Genomic DNA, 19,824 nt, shown 5'->3' with positions numbered 1-19,824 from the left:
TTGCAATTCCTTTGATGCTATCTCCTTTCCAGCGTGTTTCTAAGTCCTTCTTTTCTCTTTTGGCCTTCAGCGGGGATCCATTTTTGCAAGCTTTGCTGCATCTTCCTGCACTTGATAGCATATGGGAAAAATTTTTTTTTTTTTCAGTTTTTTTTAAGTGTCCATCCCATGTCCCTCATATCTTCCCCTCCAAGATTTGTCTTGCTCCTCTACTTTTTGCCCTGCTTTTGCAACGTCTGTGAGCTTAGTTTTGGCATGGTTTGGTCCTTTGCAATGCAGCTCCTTTCCTCACAGACCATTTCTTGAAGACACTAAAACTCCCCATTTTCTGGGTTTTTTGGGCTTTTTTTCAATTGCATTTCATTTGATCCTATCTCCTTTCCAGAGTGTTTTCTAGCCTTTCTTTTTGGATTCGCAAGATTCCGTTTCCCTTCCCGAAAGGAAATGAAATTTCCTTTCGGGAAGGGAAACGGAATCTTGCGATTTCAATGGGCACCAAGAGAGGAATCTTTGGTGCTTGTCCCGGCACTTGATGACATGCCATGCCTTTTGATGGCTTGGACTTTGGGAAAAATTTTTTTCCTTTTTTTTTCAGTTTTTTTTAAGTGTCCATCCCATGTCCCTCATAGCTTCCCATCCACGTTTTTTCTTCCTCCTCTGCTTTTTCCCATGCTTTTGCAACGTCTGTGAGCTTAGTTTTGGCATGGTTTGGTGTTTTGCACTGCTCTGAGAGAATCCCGGTCCATTTTCTTCTAGTCTCTAAATTGCCCAAATTTCCCAAATTTTTTTTTTTTCTCCTCCAATTGCAATTCCTTTGATGCTATCTCCTTTCCAGCGTGTTTCTAAGTCCTTCTTTTCTCTTTTGGCCTTCAGCGGGGATCCATTTTTGCAAGCTTTGCTGCATCTTCCTGCACTTGATAGCATATGGGAAAAATTTTTTTTTTTTTTTAATTTTTTTTAAGTGTCCATCCCATGTCCCTCATAGCTTCCCATCCACGTTTTTTCTTCCTCCTCTGCTTTTTCCCCTGCTTTTGCAACGTCTGTGAGCTTAGTTTTGGCATGGTTTGGTCCTTTGCAATGCAGCTCCTTTCCTCACAGACCATTTCTTGAAGACACTAAAACTCCCCATTTTCTGGGTTTTTTGGGCTTTTTTTCAATTGCATTTCATTTGATCCTATCTCCTTTCCAGAGTGTTTTCTAGCCTTTCTTTTTGGATTCGCAAGATTCCGTTTCCCTTCCCGAAAGGAAATGAAATTTCCTTTCGGGAAGGGAAACGGAATCTTGCGATTTCAATGGGCACCAAGAGAGGAATCTTTGGTGCTTGTCCCGGCACTTGATGACATGCCATGCCTTTTGATGGCTTGGACTTTGGGAAAAATTTTTTCCTTTTTTTTTCAGTTTTTTTTAAGTGTCCATCCCATGTCCCTCATAGCTTCCCATCCACGTTTTTTCTTCCTCCTCTGCTTTTTCCCATGCTTTTGCAACGTCTGTGAGCTTAGTTTTGGCATGGTTTGGTGTTTTGCACTGCTCTGAGAGAATCCCGGTCCATTTTCTTCTAGTCTCTAAATTGCCCAAATTTCCCAAATTTTTTTTTTTTCTCCTCCAATTGCAATTCCTTTGATGCTATCTCCTTTCCAGCGTGTTTCTAAGTCCTTCTTTTCTCTTTTGGCCTTCAGCGGGGATCCATTTTTGCAAGCTTTGCTGCATCCTCCTGCACTTGATAGCATATGGGAAAAAAATTTTTTTTTTTTTTTAATTTTTTTTAAGTGTCCATCCCATGTCCCTCATAGCTTCCCATCCACGTTTTTTCTTCCTCCTCTGCTTTTTCCCATGCTTTTGCAACGTCTGTGAGCTTAGTTTTGGCATGGTTTGGTGTTTTGCACTGCTCTGAGAGAATCCCGGTCCATTTTCTTCTAGTCTCTAAATTGCCCAAATTTCCCAAATTTTTTTTTTTTTCTCCTCCAATTGCAATTCCTTTGATGCTATCTCCTTTCCAGCGTGTTTCTAAGTCCTTCTTTTCTCTTTTGGCCTTCAGCGGGGATCCATTTTTGCAAGCTTTGCTGCATCTTCCTGCACTTGATAGCATATGGGAAAAATTTTTTTTTTTTTTCAGTTTTTTTTAAGTGTCCATCCCATGTCCCTCATATCTTCCCCTCCAAGATTTGTCTTGCTCCTCTCCTTTTTCCCCTGCTTTTGCAACGTCTGTGAGCTTAGTTTTGGCATGGTTTGGTCCTTTGCAATGCAGCTCCTTTCCTCACAGACCATTTCTTGAAGACACTAAAACTCCCCATTTTCTGGGTTTTTTGGGCTTTTTTTCAATTGCATTTCATTTGATCCTATCTCCTTTCCAGAGTGTTTTCTAGCCTTTCTTTTTGGATTCGCAAGATTCCGTTTCCCTTCCCGAAAGGAAATGAAATTTCCTTTCGGGAAGGGAAACGGAATCTTGCGATTTCAATGGGCACCAAGAGAGGAATCTTTGGTGCTTGTCCCGGCACTTGATGACATGCCATGCCTTTTGATGGCTTGGACTTTGGGAAAAATTTTTTCCTTTTTTTTTCAGTTTTTTTTAAGTGTCCATCCCATGTCCCTCATAGCTTCCCATCCACGTTTTTTCTTCCTCCTCTGCTTTTTCCCATGCTTTTGCAACGTCTGTGAGCTTAGTTTTGGCATGGTTTGGTGTTTTGCACTGCTCTGAGAGAATCCCGGTCCATTTTCTTATAGTCTCTAAATTGCCCAAATTTCCCAAATTTTTTTTTTTTCTCCTCCAATTGCAATTCCTTTGATGCTATCTCCTTTCCAGCGTGTTTCTAAGTCCTTCTTTTCTCTTTTGGCCTTCAGCGGGGATCCATTTTTGCAAGCTTTGCTGCATCCTCCTGCACTTGATAGCATATGGGAAAAATTTTTTTTTTTTTTTAATTTTTTTTAAGTGTCCATCCCATGTCCCTCATAGCTTCCCATCCACGTTTTTTCTTCCTCCTCTGCTTTTTCCCATGCTTTTGCAACGTCTGTGAGCTTAGTTTTGGCATGGTTTGGTGTTTTGCACTGCTCTGAGAGAATCCCGGTCCGTTTTCTTATAGTCTCTAAATTGCCCAAATTTCCCAAATTTTTTTTTTTTTCTCCTCCAATTGCAATTCCTTTGATGCTATCTCCTTTCCAGCGTGTTTCTAAGTCCTTCTTTTCTCTTTTGGCCTTCAGCGGGGATCCATTTTTGCAAGCTTTGCTGCATCTTCCTGCACTTGATAGCATATGGGAAAAATTTTTTTTTTTTTTTAATTTTTTTTAAGTGTCCATCCCATGTCCCTCATAGCTTCCCATCCACGTTTTTTCTTCCTCCTCTGCTTTTTCCCCTGCTTTTGCAACGTCTGTGAGCTTAGTTTTGGCATGGTTTGGTCCTTTGCAATGCAGCTCCTTTCCTCACAGACCATTTCTTGAAGACACTAAAACTCCCCATTTTCTGGGTTTTTTGGGCTTTTTTTCAATTGCATTTCATTTGATCCTATCTCCTTTCCAGAGTGTTTTCTAGCCTTTCTTTTTGGATTCGCAAGATTCCGTTTCCCTTCCCGAAAGGAAATGAAATTTCCTTTCGGGAAGGGAAACGGAATCTTGCGATTTCAATGGGCACCAAGAGAGGAATCTTTGGTGCTTGTCCCGGCACTTGATGACATGCCATGCCTTTTGATGGCTTGGACTTTGGGAAAAATTTTTTCCTTTTTTTTTCAGTTTTTTTTAAGTGTCCATCCCATGTCCCTCATAGCTTCCCATCCACGTTTTTTCTTCCTCCTCTGCTTTTTCCCATGCTTTTGCAACGTCTGTGAGCTTAGTTTTGGCATGGTTTGGTGTTTTGCACTGCTCTGAGAGAATCCCGGTCCATTTTCTTATAGTCTCTAAATTGCCCAAATTTCCCAAATTTTTTTTTTTTCTCCTCCAATTGCAATTCCTTTGATGCTATCTCCTTTCCAGCGTGTTTCTAAGTCCTTCTTTTCTCTTTTGGCCTTCAGCGGGGATCCATTTTTGCAAGCTTTGCTGCATCCTCCTGCACTTGATAGCATATGGGAAAAATTTTTTTTTTTTTTTAATTTTTTTTAAGTGTCCATCCCATGTCCCTCATAGCTTCCCATCCACGTTTTTTCTTCCTCCTCTGCTTTTTCCCATGCTTTTGCAACGTCTGTGAGCTTAGTTTTGGCATGGTTTGGTGTTTTGCACTGCTCTGAGAGAATCCCGGTCCATTTTCTTATAGTCTCTAAATTGCCCAAATTTCCCAAATTTTTTTTTTTTTCTCCTCCAATTGCAATTCCTTTGATGCTATCTCCTTTCCAGCGTGTTTCTAAGTCCTTCTTTTCTCTTTTGGCCTTCAGCGGGGATCCATTTTTGCAAGCTTTGCTGCATCTTCCTGCACTTGATAGCATATGGGAAAAATTTTTTTTTTTTTTCAGTTTTTTTTAAGTGTCCATCCCATGTCCCTCATATCTTCCCCTCCAAGATTTGTCTTGCTCCTCTCCTTTTTCCCCTGCTTTTGCAACGTCTGTGAGCTTAGTTTTGGCATGGTTTGGTCCTTTGCAATGCAGCTCCTTTCCTCACAGACCATTTCTTGAAGACACTAAAACTCCCCATTTTCTGGGTTTTTTGGGCTTTTTTTCAATTGCATTTCATTTGATCCTATCTCCTTTCCAGAGTGTTTTCTAGCCTTTCTTTTTGGATTCGCAAGATTCCGTTTCCCTTCCCGAAAGGAAATTTCATTTCCTTTCGGGAAGGGAAACGGAATCTTGCGATTTCAATGGGCGCCAAGACAGGAATCTTTGGTGCTTGTCCCGGCACTTGATGACATACCATGCCTTTTGATGGCTTGGACTTTGGGAAAAATTTTTTCCTTTTTTTTTCAGTTTTTTTTAAGTGTCCATCCCATGTCCCTCATAGCTTCCCATCCACGTTTTTTCTTCCTCCTCTGCTTTTTCCCATGCTTTTGCAACGTCTGTGAGCTTAGTTTTGGCATGGTTTGGTGTTTTGCACTGCTCTGAGAGAATCCCGGTCCATTTTCTTCTAGTCTCTAAATTGCCCAAATTTCCCAAATTTTTTTTTTTTCTCCTCCAATTGCAATTCCTTTGATGCTATCTCCTTTCCAGCGTGTTTCTAAGTCCTTCTTTTCTCTTTTGGCCTTCAGCGGGGATCCATTTTTGCAAGCTTTGCTGCATCTTCCTGCACTTGATAGCATATGGGAAAAATTTTTTTTTTTTTTTAATTTTTTTTAAGTGTCCATCCCATGTCCCTCATAGCTTCCCATCCACGTTTTTTCTTCCTCCTCTGCTTTTTCCCCTGCTTTTGCAACGTCTGTGAGCTTAGTTTTGGCATGGTTTGGTCCTTTGCAATGCAGCTCCTTTCCTCACAGACCATTTCTTGAAGACACTAAAACTCCCCATTTTCTGGGTTTTTTGGGCTTTTTTTCAATTGCATTTCATTTGATCCTATCTCCTTTCCAGAGTGTTTTCTAGCCTTTCTTTTTGGATTCGCAAGATTCCGTTTCCCTTCCCGAAAGGAAATGAAATTTCCTTTCGGGAAGGGAAACGGAATCTTGCGATTTCAATGGGCGCCAAGACAGGAATCTTTGGTGCTTGTCCCGGCACTTGATGACATACCATGCCTTTTGATGGCTTGGACTTTGGGAAAAATTTTTTTCCTTTTTTTTTCAGTTTTTTTTAAGTGTCCATCCCATGTCCCTCATAGCTTCCCATCCACGTTTTTTCTTCCTCCTCTGCTTTTTCCCATGCTTTTGCAACGTCTGTGAGCTTAGTTTTGGCATGGTTTGGTGTTTTGCACTGCTCTGAGAGAATCCCGGTCCATTTTCTTCTAGTCTCTAAATTGCCCAAATTTCCCAAATTTTTTTTTTTTCTCCTCCAATTGCAATTCCTTTGATGCTATCTCCTTTCCAGCGTGTTTCTAAGTCCTTCTTTTCTCTTTTGGCCTTCAGCGGGGATCCATTTTTGCAAGCTTTGCTGCATCTTCCTGCACTTGATAGCATATGGGAAAAAAATTTTTTTTTTTTTTTTTAATTTTTTTTAAGTGTCCATCCCATGTCCCTCATAGCTTCCCATCCACGTTTTTTCTTCCTCCTCTGCTTTTTCCCATGCTTTTGCAACGTCTGTGAGCTTAGTTTTGGCATGGTTTGGTGTTTTGCACTGCTCTGAGAGAATCCCGGTCCATTTTCTTCTAGTCTCTAAATTGCCCAAATTTCCCAAATTTTTTTTTTTTCTCCTCCAATTGCAATTCCTTTGATGCTATCTCCTTTCCAGCGTGTTTCTAAGTCCTTCTTTTCTCTTTTGGCCTTCAGCGGGGATCCATTTTTGCAAGCTTTGCTGCATCCTCCTGCCCTTGATAGCATATGGGAAAAAAATTTTTTTTTTTTTTTAATTTTTTTTAAGTGTCCCTCCCATGTCCCTCATAGCTTCCCATCCACGTTTTTTCTTCCTCCTCTGCTTTTTCCCATGCTTTTGCAACGTCTGTGAGCTTAGTTTTGGCATGGTTTGGTGTTTTGCACTGCTCTGAGAGAATCCCGGTCCATTTTCTTATAGTCTCTAAATTGCCCAAATTTCCCAAATTTTTTTTTTTTTCTCCTCCAATTGCAATTCCTTTGATGCTATCTCCTTTCCAGCGTGTTTCTAAGTCCTTCTTTTCTCTTTTGGCCTTCAGCGGGGATCCATTTTTGCAAGCTTTGCTGCATCTTCCTGCACTTGATAGCATATGGGAAAAATTTTTTTTTTTTTTCAGTTTTTTTTAAGTGTCCATCCCATGTCCCTCATATCTTCCCCTCCAAGATTTGTCTTGCTCCTCTACTTTTTCCCCTGCTTTTGCAACGTCTGTGAGCTTAGTTTTGGCATGGTTTGGTCCTTTGCAATGCAGCTCCTTTCCTCACAGACCATTTCTTGAAGACACTAAAACTCCCCATTTTCTGGGTTTTTTGGGCTTTTTTTCAATTGCATTTCATTTGATCCTATCTCCTTTCCAGAGTGTTTTCTAGCCTTTCTTTTTGGATTCGCAAGATTCCGTTTCCCTTCCCGAAAGGAAATGAAATTTCCTTTCGGGAAGGGAAACGGAATCTTGCGATTTCAATGGGCGCCAAGACAGGAATCTTTGGTGCTTGTCCCGGCACTTGATGACATACCATGCCTTTTGATGGCTTGGACTTTGGGAAAATTTTTTTCCTTTTTTTTTCAGTTTTTTTTAAGTGTCCATCCCATGTCCCTCATATCTTCCCCTCCAAGATTTGTCTTGCTCCTCTACTTTTTCCCCTGCTTTTGCAACGTCTGTGAGCTTAGTTTTGGCATGGTTTGGTTTTTTGCAATGCAGCTCCTTTCCTCACAGACCATTTCTTGAAGACACTAAAACTCCCCATTTTCTGGGTTTTTTGGGCTTTTTTTCAATTGCATTTCATTTGATCCTATCTCCTTTCCAGAGTGTTTTCTAGCCTTTCTTTTTGGATTCGCAAGATTCCGTTTCCCTTCCCGAAAGGAAATTTCATTTCCTTTCGGGAAGGGAAACGGAATCTTGCGATTTCAATGGGCACCAAGAGAGGAATCTTTGGTGCTTGTCCCGGCACTTGATGACATGCCATGCCTTTTGATGGCTTGGACTTTGGGAAAAATTTTTTTCCTTTTTTTTTCAGTTTTTTTTAAGTGTCCATCCCATGTCCCTCATAGCTTCCCATCCCCGTTTTCTCTTCCTCCTCTGCTTTTTCCCATGCTTTTGCAACGTCTGTGAGCTTAGTTTTGGCATGGTTTGGTGTTTTGCACTGCTCTGAGAGAATCCCGGTCCATTTTCTTCTAGTCTCTAAATTGCCCAAATTTCCCAAATTTTTTTTTTTTCTCCTCCAATTGCAATTCCTTTGATGCTATCTCCTTTCCAGCGTGTTTCTAAGTCCTTCTTTTCTCTTTTGGCCTTCAGCGGGGATCCATTTTTGCAAGCTTTGCTGCATCCTCCTGTACTTGATAGCATATGGGAAAAAAATTTTTTTTTTTTTTTTAATTTTTTTTAAGTGTCCATCCCATGTCCCTCATAGCTTCCCATCCACGTTTTTTCTTCCTCCTCTGCTTTTTCCCATGCTTTTGCAACGTCTGTGAGCTTAGTTTTGGCATGGTTTGGTGTTTTGCACTGCTCTGAGAGAATCCCGGTCCATTTTCTTCTAGTCTCTAAATTGCCCAAATTTCCCAAATTTTTTTTTTTTCTCCTCCAATTGCAATTCCTTTGATGCTATCTCCTTTCCAGCGTGTTTCTAAGTCCTTCTTTTCTCTTTTGGCCTTCAGCGGGGATCCATTTTTGCAAGCTTTGCTGCATCCTCCTGCCCTTGATAGCATATGGGAAAAAAATTTTTTTTTTTTTTTAATTTTTTTTAAGTGTCCATCCCATGTCCCTCATAGCTTCCCATCCATGTTTTTTCTTCCTCCTCTGCTTTTTCCCATGCTTTTGCAACGTCTGTGAGCTTAGTTTTGGCATGGTTTGGTGTTTTGCACTGCTCTGAGAGAATCCCGGTCCATTTTCTTATAGTCTCTAAATTGCCCAAATTTCCCAAATTTTTTTTTTTTTCTCCTCCAATTGCAATTCCTTTGATGCTATCTCCTTTCCAGCGTGTTTCTAAGTCCTTCTTTTCTCTTTTGGCCTTCAGCGGGGATCCATTTTTGCAAGCTTTGCTGCATCTTCCTGCACTTGATAGCATATGGGAAAAATTTTTTTTTTTTTTCAGTTTTTTTTAAGTGTCCATCCCATGTCCCTCATATCTTCCCCTCCAAGATTTGTCTTGCTCCTCTACTTTTTGCCCTGCTTTTGCAACGTCTGTGAGCTTAGTTTTGGCATGGTTTGGTCCTTTGCAATGCAGCTCCTTTCCTCACAGACCATTTCTTGAAGACACTAAAACTCCCCATTTTCTGGGTTTTTTGGGCTTTTTTTCAATTGCATTTCATTTGATCCTATCTCCTTTCCAGAGTGTTTTCTAGCCTTTCTTTTTGGATTCGCAAGATTCCGTTTCCCTTCCCGAAAGGAAATGAAATTTCCTTTCGGGAAGGGAAACGGAATCTTGCGATTTCAATGGGCACCAAGAGAGGAATCTTTGGTGCTTGTCCCGGCACTTGATGACATGCCATGCCTTTTGATGGCTTGGACTTTGGGAAAAATTTTTTTCCTTTTTTTTTCAGTTTTTTTTAAGTGTCCATCCCATGTCCCTCATAGCTTCCCATCCACGTTTTTTCTTCCTCCTCTGCTTTTTCCCATGCTTTTGCAACGTCTGTGAGCTTAGTTTTGGCATGGTTTGGTGTTTTGCACTGCTCTGAGAGAATCCCGGTCCATTTTCTTCTAGTCTCTAAATTGCCCAAATTTCCCAAATTTTTTTTTTTTCTCCTCCAATTGCAATTCCTTTGATGCTATCTCCTTTCCAGCGTGTTTCTAAGTCCTTCTTTTCTCTTTTGGCCTTCAGCGGGGATCCATTTTTGCAAGCTTTGCTGCATCTTCCTGCACTTGATAGCATACGGGAAAAAAAATTTTTTTAATTTTTTTTTAAGTGTCCATCCCATGTCCCTCATAGCTTCCCCTCCAAGATTTGTCTTGCTCCTCTACTTTTTCCCCTGCTTTTGCAACGTCTGTGAGCTTAGTTTTGGCATGGTTTGGTCCTTTGCAATGCAGCTCCTTTCCTCACAGACCATTTCTTGAAGACACTAAAACTCCCCATTTTCTGGGTTTTTTGGGCTTTTTTTCAATTGCATTTCATTTGATCCTATCTCCTTTCCAGAGTGTTTTCTAGCCTTTCTTTTTGGATTCGCAAGATTCCGTTTCCCTTCCCGAAAGGAAATTTCATTTCCTTTCGGGAAGGGAAACGGAATCTTGCGATTTCAATGGGCACCAAGAGAGGAATCTTTGGTGCTTGTCCCGGCACTTGATGACATGCCATGCCTTTTGATGGCTTGGACTTTGGGAAAAATTTTTTTCCTTTTTTTTTCAGTTTTTTTTAAGTGTCCATCCCATGTCCCTCATAGCTTCCCATCCACGTTTTTTCTTCCTCCTCTGCTTTTTCCCATGCTTTTGCAACGTCTGTGAGCTTAGTTTTGGCATGGTTTGGTGTTTTGCACTGCTCTGAGAGAATCCCGGTCCATTTTCTTCTAGTCTCTAAATTGCCCAAATTTCCCAAATTTTTTTTTTTTCTCCTCCAATTGCAATTCCTTTGATGCTATCTCCTTTCCAGCGTGTTTCTAAGTCCTTCTTTTCTCTTTTGGCCTTCAGCGGGGATCCATTTTTGCAAGCTTTGCTGCATCCTCCTGCCCTTGATAGCATATGGGAAAAAAATTTTTTTTTTTTTTTAATTTTTTTTAAGTGTCCATCCCATGTCCCTCATAGCTTCCCATCCATGTTTTTTCTTCCTCCTCTGCTTTTTCCCATGCTTTTGCAACGTCTGTGAGCTTAGTTTTGGCATGGTTTGGTGTTTTGCACTGCTCTGAGAGAATCCCGGTCCATTTTCTTATAGTCTCTAAATTGCCCAAATTTCCCAAATTTTTTTTTTTTTCTCCTCCAATTGCAATTCCTTTGATGCTATCTCCTTTCCAGCGTGTTTCTAAGTCCTTCTTTTCTCTTTTGGCCTTCAGCGGGGATCCATTTTTGCAAGCTTTGCTGCATCTTCCTGCACTTGATAGCATATGGGAAAAATTTTTTTTTTTTTTCAGTTTTTTTTAAGTGTCCATCCCATGTCCCTCATATCTTCCCCTCCAAGATTTGTCTTGCTCCTCTACTTTTTGCCCTGCTTTTGCAACGTCTGTGAGCTTAGTTTTGGCATGGTTTGGTCCTTTGCAATGCAGCTCCTTTCCTCACAGACCATTTCTTGAAGACACTAAAACTCCCCATTTTCTGGGTTTTTTGGGCTTTTTTTCAATTGCATTTCATTTGATCCTATCTCCTTTCCAGAGTGTTTTCTAGCCTTTCTTTTTGGATTCGCAAGATTCCGTTTCCCTTCCCGAAAGGAAATGAAATTTCCTTTCGGGAAGGGAAACGGAATCTTGCGATTTCAATGGGCACCAAGAGAGGAATCTTTGGTGCTTGTCCCGGCACTTGATGACATGCCATGCCTTTTGATGGCTTGGACTTTGGGAAAAATTTTTTTCCTTTTTTTTTCAGTTTTTTTTAAGTGTCCATCCCATGTCCCTCATAGCTTCCCATCCACGTTTTTTCTTCCTCCTCTGCTTTTTCCCATGCTTTTGCAACGTCTGTGAGCTTAGTTTTGGCATGGTTTGGTGTTTTGCACTGCTCTGAGAGAATCCCGGTCCATTTTCTTCTAGTCTCTAAATTGCCCAAATTTCCCAAATTTTTTTTTTTTCTCCTCCAATTGCAATTCCTTTGATGCTATCTCCTTTCCAGCGTGTTTCTAAGTCCTTCTTTTCTCTTTTGGCCTTCAGCGGGGATCCATTTTTGCAAGCTTTGCTGCATCTTCCTGCACTTGATAGCATACGGGAAAAAAAATTTTTTTAATTTTTTTTTAAGTGTCCATCCCATGTCCCTCATAGCTTCCCCTCCAAGATTTGTCTTGCTCCTCTACTTTTTCCCCTGCTTTTGCAACGTCTGTGAGCTTAGTTTTGGCATGGTTTGGTCCTTTGCAATGCAGCTCCTTTCCTCACAGACCATTTCTTGAAGACACTAAAACTCCCCATTTTCTGGGTTTTTTGGGCTTTTTTTCAATTGCATTTCATTTGATCCTATCTCCTTTCCAGAGTGTTTTCTAGCCTTTCTTTTTGGATTCGCAAGATTCCGTTTCCCTTCCCGAAAGGAAATTTCATTTCCTTTCGGGAAGGGAAACGGAATCTTGCGATTTCAATGGGCACCAAGAGAGGAATCTTTGGTGCTTGTCCCGGCACTTGATGACATGCCATGCCTTTTGATGGCTTGGACTTTGGGAAAAATTTTTTTCCTTTTTTTTTCAGTTTTTTTTAAGTGTCCATCCCATGTCCCTCATAGCTTCCCATCCACGTTTTTTCTTCCTCCTCTGCTTTTTCCCATGCTTTTGCAACGTCTGTGAGCTTAGTTTTGGCATGGTTTGGTGTTTTGCACTGCTCTGAGAGAATCCCGGTCCATTTTCTTCTAGTCTCTAAATTGCCCAAATTTCCCAAATTTTTTTTTTTTCTCCTCCAATTGCAATTCCTTTGATGCTATCTCCTTTCCAGCGTGTTTCTAAGTCCTTCTTTTCTCTTTTGGCCTTCAGCGGGGATCCATTTTTGCAAGCTTTGCTGCATCCTCCTGCACTTGATAGCATATGGGAAAAAAATTTTTTTTTTTTTTTAATTTTTTTTAAGTGTCCATCCCATGTCCCTCATAGCTTCCCATCCACGTTTTTTCTTCCTCCTCTGCTTTTTCCCATGCTTTTGCAACATCTGTGAGCTTAGTTTTGGCATGGTTTGGTGTTTTGCACTGCTCTGAGAGAATCCCGGTCCATTTTCTTCTAGTCTCTAAATTGCCCAAATTTCCCAAATTTTTTTTTTTTCTCCTCCAATTGCAATTCCTTTGATGCTATCTCCTTTCCAGCGTGTTTCTAAGTCCTTCTTTTCTCTTTTGGCCTTCAGCGGGGATCCATTTTTGCAAGCTTTGCTGCATCTTCCTGCACTTGATAGCATATGGGAAAAAATTTTTTTTTTTTTCAGTTTTTTTTAAGTGTCCATCCCATGTCCCTCATATCTTCCCCTCCAAGATTTGTCTTGCTCCTCTACTTTTTCCCCTGCTTTTGCAACGTCTGTGAGCTTAGTTTTGGCATGGTTTGGTCCTTTGCAATGCAGCTCCTTTCCTCACAGACCATTTCTTGAAGACACTAAAACTCCCCATTTTCTGGGTTTTTTGGGCTTTTTTTCAATTGCATTTCATTTGATCCTATCTCCTTTCCAGAGTGTTTTCTAGCCTTTCTTTTTGGATTCGCAAGATTCCGTTTCCCTTCCCGAAAGGAAATGAAATTTCCTTTCGGGAAGGGAAACGGAATCTTGCGATTTCAATGGGCACCAAGAGAGGAATCTTTGGTGCTTGTCCCGGCACTTGATGACATGCCATGCCTTTTGATGGCTTGGACTTTGGGAAAAATTTTTTCCTTTTTTTTTCAGTTTTTTTTAAGTGTCCATCCCATGTCCCTCATAGCTTCCCATCCACGTTTTTTCTTCCTCCTCTGCTTTTTCCCATGCTTTTGCAACGTCTGTGAGCTTAGTTTTGGCATGGTTTGGTGTTTTGCACTGCTCTGAGAGAATCCCGGTCCATTTTCTTCTAGTCTCTAAATTGCCCAAATTTCCCAAATTTTTTTTTTTTCTCCTCCAATTGCAATTCCTTTGATGCTATCTCCTTTCCAGCGTGTTTCTAAGTCCTTCTTTTCTCTTTTGGCCTTCAGCGGGGATCCATTTTTGCAAGCTTTGCTGCATCTTCCTGCACTTGATAGCATATGGGAAAAAAATTTTTTTTAATTTTTTTTTAAGTGTCCATCCCATGTCCCTCATATCTTCCCCTCCAAGATTTGTCTTGCTCCTCTACTTTTTCCCCTGCTTTTGCAACGTCTGTGAGCTTAGTTTTGGCATGGTTTGGTGTTTTGCACTGCTCTGAGAGAATCCCGGTCCATTTTCTTATAGTCTCTAAATTGCCCAAATTTCCCAAATTTTTTTTTTTTCTCCTCCAATTGCAATTCCTTTGATGCTATCTCCTTTCCAGCGTGTTTCTAAGTCCTTCTTTTCTCTTTTGGCCTTCAGCGGGGATCCATTTTTGCAAGCTTTGCTGCATCTTCCTGCACTTGATAGCATATGGGAAAAAAATTTTTTTTTTTTTTAATTTTTTTTAAGTGTCCATCCCATGTCCCTCATAGCTTCCCCTCCAAGATTTGTCTTGCTCCTCTCCTTTTTCCCCTGCTTTTGCAACGTCTGTGAGCTTAGTTTTGGCATGGTTTGGTCCTTTGCAATGCAGCTCCTTTCCTCACAGACCATTTCTTGAAGACACTAAAACTCCCCATTTTCTGGGTTTTTTGGGCTTTTTTTCAATTGCATTTCATTTGATCCTATCTCCTTTCCAGAGTGTTTTCTAGCCTTTCTTTTTGGATTCGCAAGATTCCGTTTCCCTTCCCGAAAGGAAATGAAATTTCCTTTCGGGAAGGGAAACGGAATCTTGCGATTTCAATGGGCACCAAGAGAGGAATCTTTGGTGCTTGTCCCGGCACTTGATGACATGCCATGCCTTTTGATGGCTTGGACTTTGGGAAAAATTTTTTCCTTTTTTTTTCAGTTTTTTTTAAGTGTCCATCCCATGTCCCTCATAGCTTCCCATCCACGTTTTTTCTTCCTCCTCTGCTTTTTCCCATGCTTTTGCAACGTCTGTGAGCTTAGTTTTGGCATGGTTTGGTGTTTTGCACTGCTCTGAGAGAATCCCGGTCCATTCTCTTCTAGTCTCTAAATTGCCCAAATTTCCCAAATTTTTTTTTTTTCTCCTCCAATTGCAATTCCTTTGATGCTATCTCCTTTCCAGTGTGTTTCTAAGTCCTTCTTTTCTCTTTTGGCCTTCAGCGGGGATCCATTTTTGCAAGCTTTGCTGCATCCTCCTGCACTTGATAGCATATGGGAAAAATTTTTTTTTTTTTTTAATTTTTTTTAAGTGTCCATCCCATGTCCCTCATAGCTTCCCATCCACGTTTTTTCTTCCTCCTCTGCTTTTTCCCATGCTTTTGCAACGTCTGTGAGCTTAGTTTTGGCATGGTTTGGTGTTTTGCACTGCTCTGAGAGAATCCCGGTCCATTTTCTTCTAGTCTCTAAATTGCCCAAATTTCCCAAATTTTTTTTTTTTCTCCTCCAATTGCAATTCCTTTGATGCTATCTCCTTTCCAGCGTGTTTCTAAGTCCTTCTTTTCTCTTTTGGCCTTCAGCGGGGATCCATTTTTGCAAGCTTTGCTGCATCTTCCTGCACTTGATAGCATATGGGAAAAAAAATTTTTTTAATTTTTTTTTAAGTGTCCATCCCATGTCCCTCATAGCTTCCCCTCCAAGATTTGTCTTGCTCCTCTACTTTTTCCCCTGCTTTTGCAACGTCTGTGAGCTTAGTTTTGGCATGGTTTGGTTTTTTGCAATGCAGCTCCTTTCCTCACAGACCATTTCTTGAAGACACTAAAACTCCCCATTTTCTTGGTTTTTTGGGCTTTTTTTCAATTGCATTTCATTTGATCCTATCTCCTTTCCAGAGTGTTTTCTAGCCTTTCTTTTTGGATTCGCAAGATTCCGTTTCCCTTCCCGAAAGGAAATGAAATTTCCTTTCGGGAAGGGAAACGGAATCTTGCGATTTCAATGGGCACCAAGAGAGGAATCTTTGGTGCTTGTCCCGGCACTTGATGACATGCCATGCCTTTTGATGGCTTGGACTTTGGGAAAAATTTTTTTCCTTTTTTTTTCAGTTTTTTTTAAGTGTCCATCCCATGTCCCTCATAGCTTCCCATCCACGTTTTTTCTTCCTCCTCTGCTTTTTCCCATGCTTTTGCAACGTCTGTGAGCTTAGTTTTGGCATGGTTTGGTGTTTTGCACTGCTCTGAGAGAATCCCGGTCCATTTTCTTCTAGTCTCTAAATTGCCCAAATTTCCCAAATTTTTTTTTTTTCTCCTCCAATTGCAATTCCTTTGATGCTATCTCCTTTCCAGCGTGTTTCTAAGTCCTTCTTTTCTCTTTTGGCCTTCAGCGGGGATCCATTTTTGCAAGCTTTGCTGCATCCTCCTGCACTTGATAGCATATGGGAAAAAAATTTTTTTTTTTTTTTTAATTTTTTTTAAGTGTCCATCCCATGTCCCTCATAGATTCCCATCCACGTTTTTTCTTCCTCCTCTGCTTTTTCCCATGCTTTTGCAACGTCTGTGAGCTTAGTTTTGGCATGGTTTGGTGTTTTGCACTGCTCTGAGAGAATCCCGGTCCATTTTCTTATAGTCTCTAAATTGCCCAAATTTCCCAAATTTTTTTTTTTTCTCCTCCAATTGCAATTCCTTTGATGCTATCTCCTTTCCAGCGTGTTTCTAAGTCCTTCTTTTCTCTTTTGGCCTTCAGCGGGGATCCATTTTTGCAAGCTTTGCTGCATCCTCCTGCACTTGATAGCATATGGGAAAAAATTTTTTTTTTTTTTTTTAATTTTTTTTAAGTGTCCATCCCATGTCCCTCATAGCTTCCCATCCACGTTTTTTCTTCCTCCTCTGCTTTTTCCCATGCTTTTGCAACGTCTGTGAGCTTAGTTTTGGCATGGTTTGGTGTTTTGCACTGCTCTGAGAGAATCCCAGTCCATTTTCTTATAGTCTCTAAATTGCCCAAATTTCCCAAGTTTTTTTTTTTCTCCTCCAATTGCAATTCCTTTGATGCTATCTCCTTTCCAGCGTGTTTCTAAGTCCTTCTTTTCTCTTTTGGCCTTCAGCAGGGATCCATTTTTGCAAGCTTTGCTTCATCTTCCTGCACTTGATAGCATATGGGAAAAATTTTTTTTTTTTTTTTTAATTTTTTTTAAGTGTCCATCCCATGTCCCTCATAGCTTCCCCTCCAAGATTTGTCTTGCTCCTCTACTTTTTCCCCTGCTTTTGCAATGTCTGTGAGCTTAGTTTTGGCATGGTTTGGTCCTTTGCAATGCAGCTCCTTTCCTCACAGACCATTTCTTGAAGACACTAAAACTCCCCATTTTCTGTTTTTTTTGGGGTTTTTTTCAATTGCATTTCATTTGATCCTATCTCCTTTCCAGAGTGTTTTCTAGCCTTTCTTTTTGGATTCGCAAGATTCCGTTTCCCTTCCCGAAAGGAAATGAAATTTCCTTTCGGGAAGGGAAACGGAATCTTGCGATTTCAATGGGCACCAAGAGAGGAGTCTGTGGTGCTTGTCCCGGCACTTGATGACATGCCATGCCTTTTGATGGCTTGGACTTTGGGAAAAATTTTTTTCCTTTTTTTTTCAGTTTTTTTTAAGTGTCCATCCCATGTCCCTCATAGCTTCCCATCCACGTTTTTTCTTCCTCCTCTGCTTTTTCCCATGCTTTTGCAACGTCTGTGAGCTTAGTTTTGGCATGGTTTGGTGTTTTGCACTGCTCTGAGAGAATCCCGGTCCATTTTCTTCTAGTCTCTAAATTGCCCAAATTGCCCAAATTTCCCAAATTTTTTTTTTTTCTCCTCCAATTGCAATTCCTTTGATGCTATCTCCTTTCCAGCGTGTTTCTAAGTCCTTCTTTTCTCTTTTGGCCTTCAGCGGGGATCCATTTTTGCAAGCTTTGCTGCATCTTCCTGCACTTGATAGCATATGGGAAAATTTTTTTTTTTTTTTTCAGTTTTTTTTAAGTGTCCATCCCATGTCCCTCATATCTTCCCCTCCAAGATTTGTCTTGCTCCTCTACTTTTTCCCCTGCTTTTGCAACGTCTGTGAGCTTAGTTTTGGCATGGTTTGGTCCTTTGCAATGCAGCTCCTTTCCTCACAGACCATTTCTTGAAGACACTAAAACTCCCCATTTTCTGGGTTTTTTGGGCTTTTTTTCAATTGCATTTCATTTGATCCTATCTCCTTTCCAGAGTGTTTTCTAGCCTTTCTTTTTGGATTCGCAAGATTCCGTTTCCCTTTCGGGAAGGGAAACGGAATCTTGCGATTTCAATGAGCACCAAGAGAGGAATCTTTGGTGCTTGTCCCGGCACTTGATGACATGCCATGCCTTTTGATGGCTTGGACTTTGGGAAAAATTTTTTTCCTTTTTTTTTCAGTTTTTTTTAAGTGTCCATCCCATGTCCCTCATAGCTTCCCATCCACGTTTTTTCTTCCTCCTCTGCTTTTTCCCATGCTTTTGCAACGTCTGTGAGCTTAGTTTTGGCATGGTTTGGTTTTTTGCTCTTCTCTGATAGAATCCCGGTCCATCTTGTCACAGTCTCTAAATTGCCTACATTTCCTAATTTTCTTTTTTTCCTCCCTCAATTGCTTTGATGGTATCTCCTTTCCAGCGTGATTTACCAGAACCAACTAAAGAAAGTATCTTCTAGCTAGCAGGTCTTACCCTTTTATGAGTGACCAGCCCCTTAAAAAATAGTTGAACAAACATTAAAGCATGACAAGCCTTCCTTGTTTTAGTCCTTCTGTACAGATCCTGGAGAAATAAATAATAGATTTTCATTGCTCCCTGGTGCTGGCACTAAATATCTCTCTTTCCAGTCAAATTGTTCAACATTCTACTTCCAAACTTTAGATGTCAAGTGCATTTTGATAACCAATGAAGAGAATGCTTCCATTTGTTGCCTAAAGACATCTAAAAATAATGAGTTGTTTTGTCCTCTCTATTTTCATATCAGTGTGCAGTTACATCATAGTCATTGAAGTAAAGCAAAGGCTTAGCAAGATTTTCTCCTCTGAGAAGTAGCCAATTCAGTGAAAAAGCCTGAGGACCCTGACCTAACCCAGCATCTGGGAATGTAAGGTTATTCCCCATCCACTGTATGTTTTTCTGTAATTTAATTCATTTTAATTTTACATGAATATCACAATTGATATTTAATCACTTCTCATGGCAGAAAATCATTAGTAGCCCACTATTTTGTGTTCCAGTAGAAAAAAAGACAATGTGCTAATTGTAATTATTTTCTAGCCAAATAACAGCATAAATTTCATTTGGTTTTGCCTCTAGTATTGTGTGGTGGAATGCCAACATCAAAAATAATAATGCAAGTACATAATACCAAATTATACATCAACACAACTGCAGTAATTACAATCAGTACTCTTGCATTCCAATGTGACCCAGAATCGAGACAGATTAAAACATTAATCTCTACCTATGCATTTGCTAATGAAGCTTTGTCAGCTGAGATGACCCAGTCCCAGAAGATGCAGAAAGAGAAATTCAACACAATGAAACTGTTCAGTGTGGGCCTAAAATTTACAGCCTTGAAAACATAGAAACAATAGACATCTGCTCTGCTGGAGCAGCATGGCAGATCTTTCCTGCCTCAATCTAATCTGACATGACCAGTGGATGGAGAAGTGTAGCCATTCCCTGCAGAGGTGATGATTGATCTCTGCATCACAAGAGGAGTTAGAAAGCTTTGCCAGCCGAGATTTATGTCTCAGAAATCTGCAAAGTTGGGATGTTTTGTAACCATTTTAAAAATAGAATGTAGGACAGAGGTGAGACAAATGGCTGCCCACACTTCCTGGAGCTGATATCTATTTATATTGCAAAACTAAGCCTGACAAGCAACCAGTGAATGATTACTTCTTGGATGAATGTGGTGCCTTCATTCTTTGTGGAAAGAAATGCATGTTATTTCATACAACTTCATCTGAAAATAACAGGTGTTTGGTAAAGTTATCATGATTACTATGCATTTATTATTTATGAATTTGTGACCATAAGGGAAGCATCTATAAATGTGATAGTCATTAGGAAAATTAGAAATACTGATTGCCTTTTCAGTGGTATCTTCTTAGATGAAGATGTTTAGTCAAGTCCCTCCAGATATGTGTAACTGACTCTCTGCATACCTTTCTGATTCTCTAATCCACTAGACTTAATTCTTCTTTTTGCATCTGGGATGAGACTGTCTCTGCATTATTTGGGAATCTTCACGCAAATTCAAGTGTTCACCCCTGTCTGCAAAAAGGAGACAAAGAGCTTCATGAGCTCTTTGAGCTGCTGAAAGTGAGAAAGGCTTGTCCAAATATTTCTTATCCCATTCTTAGCTGTGGTGGCAAACATTCTCTTGCAGTCGTTCATCCCTTAGACACTTCTTTCCAAAATCCCTGACTCCAGCCTTCCTTTTGTCTGAGTCAAGTGGGCTGCTGCAGTGAGTTTACACTTCAGTGAGTTTACACT

This window comes from Agelaius phoeniceus, chromosome 7 (assembly GCF_051311805.1).
Source record: "Agelaius phoeniceus isolate bAgePho1 chromosome 7, bAgePho1.hap1, whole genome shotgun sequence".
Taxonomy (NCBI): Eukaryota; Metazoa; Chordata; class Aves; order Passeriformes; family Icteridae; genus Agelaius; species Agelaius phoeniceus.
Note: the sequence above shows the minus strand (reverse complement) of the source record.